This window comes from Tachysurus fulvidraco, chromosome 14 (genome assembly GCF_022655615.1).
Source record: "Tachysurus fulvidraco isolate hzauxx_2018 chromosome 14, HZAU_PFXX_2.0, whole genome shotgun sequence".
NCBI lineage: Eukaryota > Metazoa > Chordata > Actinopteri > Siluriformes > Bagridae > Tachysurus > Tachysurus fulvidraco.
In genome coordinates this window covers 5,922,228-5,928,718 of record NC_062531.1, presented here as the reverse complement: position 1 = coordinate 5,928,718, position 6,491 = coordinate 5,922,228, and positions in this window count along the sequence as shown.

Genomic DNA, 6,491 nt, shown 5'->3' with positions numbered 1-6,491 from the left:
CCCCCCACATCAGGAAATAACAAGCGCTTCACTTGTAACGTGACGGCAGAGCTGCAGGTTTATATCGACTTCTTACCAAAAATATATATCATTAGATCTGTCTGTCTGTCTGTCTGTCTCTCAGTCTGTCTGTCTGTCTGTCTGTCTCTCAGTCTGTCTGTCTGTCTGTCTGTCTGTCTCTCAGTCTGTCTGTCTCTCAGCCTGTCTGTCTATCTGTCTGCTGTCTGTCTATCTGTCTTCTGTCTGTCTCTCTGTCTGTCTGTCTCTCAGTCTGTCTGTCTGTCTGTCTGTCTCTCAGTCAGTCTGTTTGTCTGTCTCTCAGTCTGTCTGTCTATCTGTCTGTCTGTCTGTCTGTCTCTCAGTCTGTCTGTCTATCTGTCTGTCTGTCTGTCTGTCTCTCAGTCAGTCTGGTTGTCTGTCTCTCAGTCTGTCTGTCTATCTGTCTCTCAGTCTGTCTGTCTGTCTCTCAGTCTGTCTATCTGTCTCTCAGTCTGTCTGTCTGTCTGTCTCTCAATCTGTCTATCTGTCTGTCTGTCTCTCAGTCTGTCTGTCTATCTGTCTGCTGTCTGTCTCTCAGTCTATCTGTCTGTCTATCTGTCTCTCAGTCTGTCTGTCTGTCTCTCAATCTGTCTATCTGTCTGTCTGTCTCTCAGTCTGTCTGTCTATCTGGCTCTCTGTCTGTCTGTCTGGCTCTCTGTCTTTCTTTCTTTCTTTCTTTCTTTCTTTCTTTCTTTCTTTCTTTCTTTCTTTCTTGCCCCCCTCTCTCTGTCTCTCTCTCTCTCTCTCTCTCTCTCTCTCTCTCTCTCTCTCTCTCTCTCTCTCTCTCTCTCTCTCTCTCTCTCGCACTCTCTCTCTCTCTCTCTCTCTCGCACTCTCTCTCTCGCCCTGTCTCTCTCTCTCTACGTCAATTAGTTTAATCTACGTGTTATAATAATAATAATAATAATAATAATAATAATAATAATAATAAATGATAAAAAACAACAACAACAATTATAATAATAATAAGAAGATGAAGAAGAAGAATAGTGACACTACAGACTATGTTTGTATTGGTATGATTATTATTATAATCACATACACACACATAGTTTAAGTAGCCCATACAGATCCACACAACACCCAGTCATTGCCTACTTATTACACATTAAAGCCCTTTAATAACCTATCTTTAACCTATCTGGGGTCACCCTGTTTGCTTATGCCATTATATGGAACCCAAGTGGAGACTTCAGGCATCAGTTGCACAGATAATCTTTATAAAATCTCATAAAACCATTAAAGACATGAAACACAGGACAAATAAATGAATCAAAATACTTCATCCAGAAATTCATCACTTTAGAGATTAACCTACATTCAATCGACTGAGGAACAGACGGTTCAGGATCTACTCTGCTTTCTCGAGTGTATCAAACCCTGAACTTTTTTTTTCTTTAATTCTACATAATATTCCATTCAAACAAGAATAAAAAAGACAAAGTGTCATGGAATGTCTTCCAGAGGGATACCAGCTCATAAAACTAACTCTTTAAGATCTGCCTGAGGGCCATCATAACATTTTTTGAGTCAGTCCTTGGCACGTGGTTGCTCTCAGGATGACCCTACGACCAAAGTGAAGGAAATAATGACTGCCAGACAAACTGAGCCGAGGTCAGAGGTCAGGGTGTCTTTTTGCCTTTTTGTCCGACGAGCCGTTCCTCTTAAAATCTAAATGCTTTTACACCCATCTATGAATATATATTAGATGAACAGATGGTCTTCGTAACACCAATAAGGACTCAACATAAATAAGTGATCAATTTGAGCTACATAAAGGGATCAAGACAAATAAGTTTTATTTTACTATATGAACACATTACATGCCCTGCGATGGGTTGGCACTCCGTCCAGGGTGTATCCTGCCTTGATGCCCGATGACGCCTGAGATAGGCACAGGCTCCCCGTGACCCGAGAAGTTCGGATAAGCGGTAGAAAATGAATGAATGAATGAATGAATGAACACATTACATTGTTGTTCCTTTAACAAACATAAGTCACTGTGTTAGTTATCATTAATAAACCATTAACTTTAACGGTAATAAAGGAATAAAACACAACAGGGTGTGCAGTTATGAGAAAATCATTATCATCATCATCATCATCATCGGTCTGCTGCAAAGATAATTATTTTTTCAGTAACAGCACATTTCATGTTAACAAAAAATCTTGTTAAACATTTATAGTTGCGTTTAATATTCACAAGGCAAGTTAGTACCTGCTAGCACGTTATAGCATTCAGAAACAGTCGTTCCCTCACCAGCCTTTTCTCTCTTCTCTGTCTTTCTCTCTGTCGAAGTTAATAAAGAAGGAAAATAAATATAGACTTGTCATGTTATTGAGAAAGCAGAAATATCTAAAGGTCTTTTGTCTTGATGTAATGAACCAGACTGGATAGCAGAGTGCGGATGGCACAGCATGGCTCTGAACTCAACACAACACGAGATGATGCTCATGACTTGTGTTCATACAGTACTGTCCATGAAGGTTTCTTTCCTTAATGTTTAATAAAGACTATGTGACTGTATAGAAATGGCAACACAGTTCAGTGAGCTCATTCACTATTATCGCACGAAGCACGTTACTAAATGCTGATAAGATACCGAATGCTGATCGAAACACGTACAAATAATAAATCCAGCTTTGTTCTGTATTTTTTTTTGTAGAAGAAGAAGAAGCCTTTATTTTGTCACATATACATCACAGCACAGTGAAATTCTTTCGTCACATATACAGATTTTTGAAATTGGGGTAAGGGAACAGGGTCAGTGCCACGAAACAGCACCCCTGGAGCAGAGAGGGTTAAAGGCCATGCTCAAGGGCCCAAACGTGGCAGCTTGGTAGTGCTGAGGATTGAACTCTGATTTTCTAATGAGCCTTAACCACTTGAGCCACCACTGCACCAAATTTGTTAATTTGCCAGTTAACAACAGTAAGTGTGTTCATTAAAGTGTTGTTCATGCCGCTTCATTTCACTCATTCATTCATTCATTCATTTTCTACCGCTTATCCGATCTGCTTTGGTCACACGGAGCATGTGTCTATCTCTTGCGTCACCAGGCATCAAGGCAGGATACACCCTGGATGGAGTGCCAACCCATCGCAGGGCACACACACACTCTCATTCACTCACACACACACACTACAGACAATTTTCTAGAGATGCCAATCAACCTACCATGCATGTCTTTGGACCGGGGGAGGAAAACGGAGTACCCCGAGGAAACCCCCGAGGCACGTGGAGAACATGCAAACTCCACACACACAAGGCGGAGGCGGGAATCGAACCCCCAACCCTGGAGGTGTGAGGCGAACATGCTAACCACTAAGCCACCGTGTCCCCCCCTGCTTCATTTCACTCATTGATAATATCAGTGATTGGTGATGATTATTTATCCTATTTGGTTTATTATAAAAAAAAAATACAAGAATTACTCAGGTGTATCAGTGTTAAAAATATCAGTTAAAGAAAACATCATAAACATTCATATACAGTAAGAGCGTCATTTGTTTAAGTGTGGTTTCCTAGGAGCTCAATATTACAGGATTGATCAGAGCCAAACGTGATCTATTCTCTCCCTAACAAGGTCATCTAATAGCTCCATGGTCATTTTTTTTAAAGCACTGCAGTCTGTCTGCAAGGCACTTTAAATTCAGGAGGGATCAGTTCATGCAGAACACTCAGGTCATTTTGGTCAAATGTGCTCCTGCTGGGAAAAGGCCTGTGTTTGGAGGATTGCTGAGAGAAATGTGGCTCTTGTACACCGTGTGCGAATGAATTTCATACATTACAAGTGTGTCCTTGTGTGAAAGTGTGTGAGAGTGTGTGTGAGTGTGTGCGTACGCGTGTTTCCTCTAAATCGGATTGTCTGCCTGCCTACTGTCTCCTCTCTACCCATCGTTTCCTCCAGGATGCTCAGAAGCGACTCTGATGCGGGCAGATTATTTTGAGACAGACTCCACAGCGAGAAGCTCTCCAAGGGACACTCGCTATCCCAGACACAGCTGCATTGTTCCAGGGCTTTCTGGCATCTGTGAGACGTTTCAGAGCTGCCCACCTCCTCAGCGCATGAGCGCCTGACTGCATTTCCCACTGGCACAAATAGATGAACAGATTTGTGCCTCATAAACAAGGTTTTGGTTCCACTCAGCTTGTCTCTGAATTACATTTAATCAACTCCTGATTTCAAATGTCTCCTAACAGAGCCAAGCGCCGGCCCTGTTCTTATTCTTGTATGATAATTGTGTTGATGATGGCAGTAATAACAGCGGAGGGCATCATTAGGTTTATTAGTGTCATTATTACGAATGCAGACGATTCCCAACAACCTGTTACCGACTAACAATTTTCAGTTCACCGCCAACACAAAGACGGGGCTGAGTGGTCATGTGATTTGGTGCTTAATTTACCGTTAACTACATGTAGAGTGGTGTAAAGTATTTAATCTCAAAATGCTTCCGTGCCATTTTGAAAATTACATTAGCGGTGACTTGGACAGCGCTGACAAACATTCAGCCTCACAGCTTTACAGAACCGTCCACTCAAAACTAGCCATTTTGTATTTACGTCACACTTTCTCACATTACGGGATAACGACTACAGTATTTTAGTCCTGAGAGATTTTGGTCTCATACCATTCAGTATATAGATCACACAATGTGTGTGTAGACGAAATTAATTTTGTCCTCAGCTCCGCGTAGATCTACGACATGCGTGTGCATTACAATCAGCCGTTTATTCATTGCATACACATTCTATAACCCCAGGCTATATTCTGGCTACACCCCAAAAGCTCTGAGGGGACAACAAGACATCACATAAGTCATTTCACATAAATAAACACAGCACATACTGGAGAATCTGCCATCTCTGAGCTCATGAATAATAAATAAACAGCCTTCTCTCTGGAGAAAGAGGGGGAAAAGGGGAACGAATGAGGGAAGAAATGAAGCCAGAAACATTCTACTCTTTATAAAGATGTTATCTAATGTGATTACTTAATGAATTATGGCACGAGGAACGTCAGACGGAGGCCGGTATGAGATACAATGCTTTTTTTTGTGGAATAAGCAAATGAAGTCTATTTCACTGCTTTCTATTTGTAAAAAATGACAGATAAGTGTAAGGAATATTCCACGATGAGGCATCTTATTGGAAAATATTAAAAACAACAGGGTGGTGTGAAGTCTACTATGTTAAACCATGACAAATTGTGAACAATTTTTTTTTTACTTGTGACCGGAACAGTACATCTGCTATATTGTTGTGTTTGATATTACGAAACAAGTTCTCACACCTCCAAGTTTGGGGGTTCGATTCCCGCCTCCGCCTTGAGTTTGTGGAGTTTGCATGTTCTCCCTGTGCCTCGGGGGTTTCCTCCGGGTACTCCGGTTTCCTCCCCTGGTCCAAAGACATGCATGGTAGGAAAATTGTCCGTAGTGTGAGTGTGTGAGTGAATGAGAGTGTGTGTGTTCCCTGCGATGGGTTGGCACTCCGTCCAGGGTGTATCCTGCCTCGATGTCCGATGACGCCTGAGAACCGAGATGTTCGGATAAGCGGTAGAAAATGAATGAATGAATGAATGAATGAAGTTAAGTTCTTATTATCACTTACGTTCCTATTATCTTTCCTTTTGTTTCATTCTCTCTGTCTCCTCGCACCCTCAGATCTACCAGCACTGCTCGACTGGTCCCACTATCTCTCAGGGTAAGATTTAGATAAATAAATTCCTCTAGATGTCTGAACTGCTGAGTTACTGGCTGTCTTCAAATGACGGGTGAAGACCTACAAACACTTGAACTAGCTCTTATTTTCCCTGTTTGTTATATATATATATATATATATATATATATATATATATATATATATATATATATATATATATATATAAATTCGGTGGTGTAGTAAGTCTGTAACCTTGTGAACCAGTGGTAATGTATTTATTGATAGAGACTTCAAAGCACTTTTGTACATCGCGCCGTATAAAGGTGTCTGCCAAATACTGTAAATATAAATGTCTTTCTCTCTCTCTCTCTCTCTCTCTCTCTCTCTCTCTCTCTCTCTCTCTCTCTCTCTTGCAATTAAAACACCAAAAAACACACCATGCCATGTTAATCAGAATGTTGCTCAGCGCTAAGAAAAGGTGGGAACACTTTTGCCTATGAAGTCAGTGTGAGCCGTTTCTGCACACAGCTTTCAGCATCTATATTTCTACTGTACGAGACCGGCCGAGAGCGTCGTGCTCGAGTGAACCTCCACTATCTACGGCTTCTCCTCGTTTTCATGTGGTTACAAACTGACAATACAATGCAAACTGCCTGACATTTATAGCACCCCGGGGGAAAATACAAACAATACACTTCTTTTTCTTTTTTTAAACCTTCCAGTTTTAACGCTATTCACAGTGAGCATACAAACCATAGAGTCTTAATATTTGGTAGCTTATTTGTTT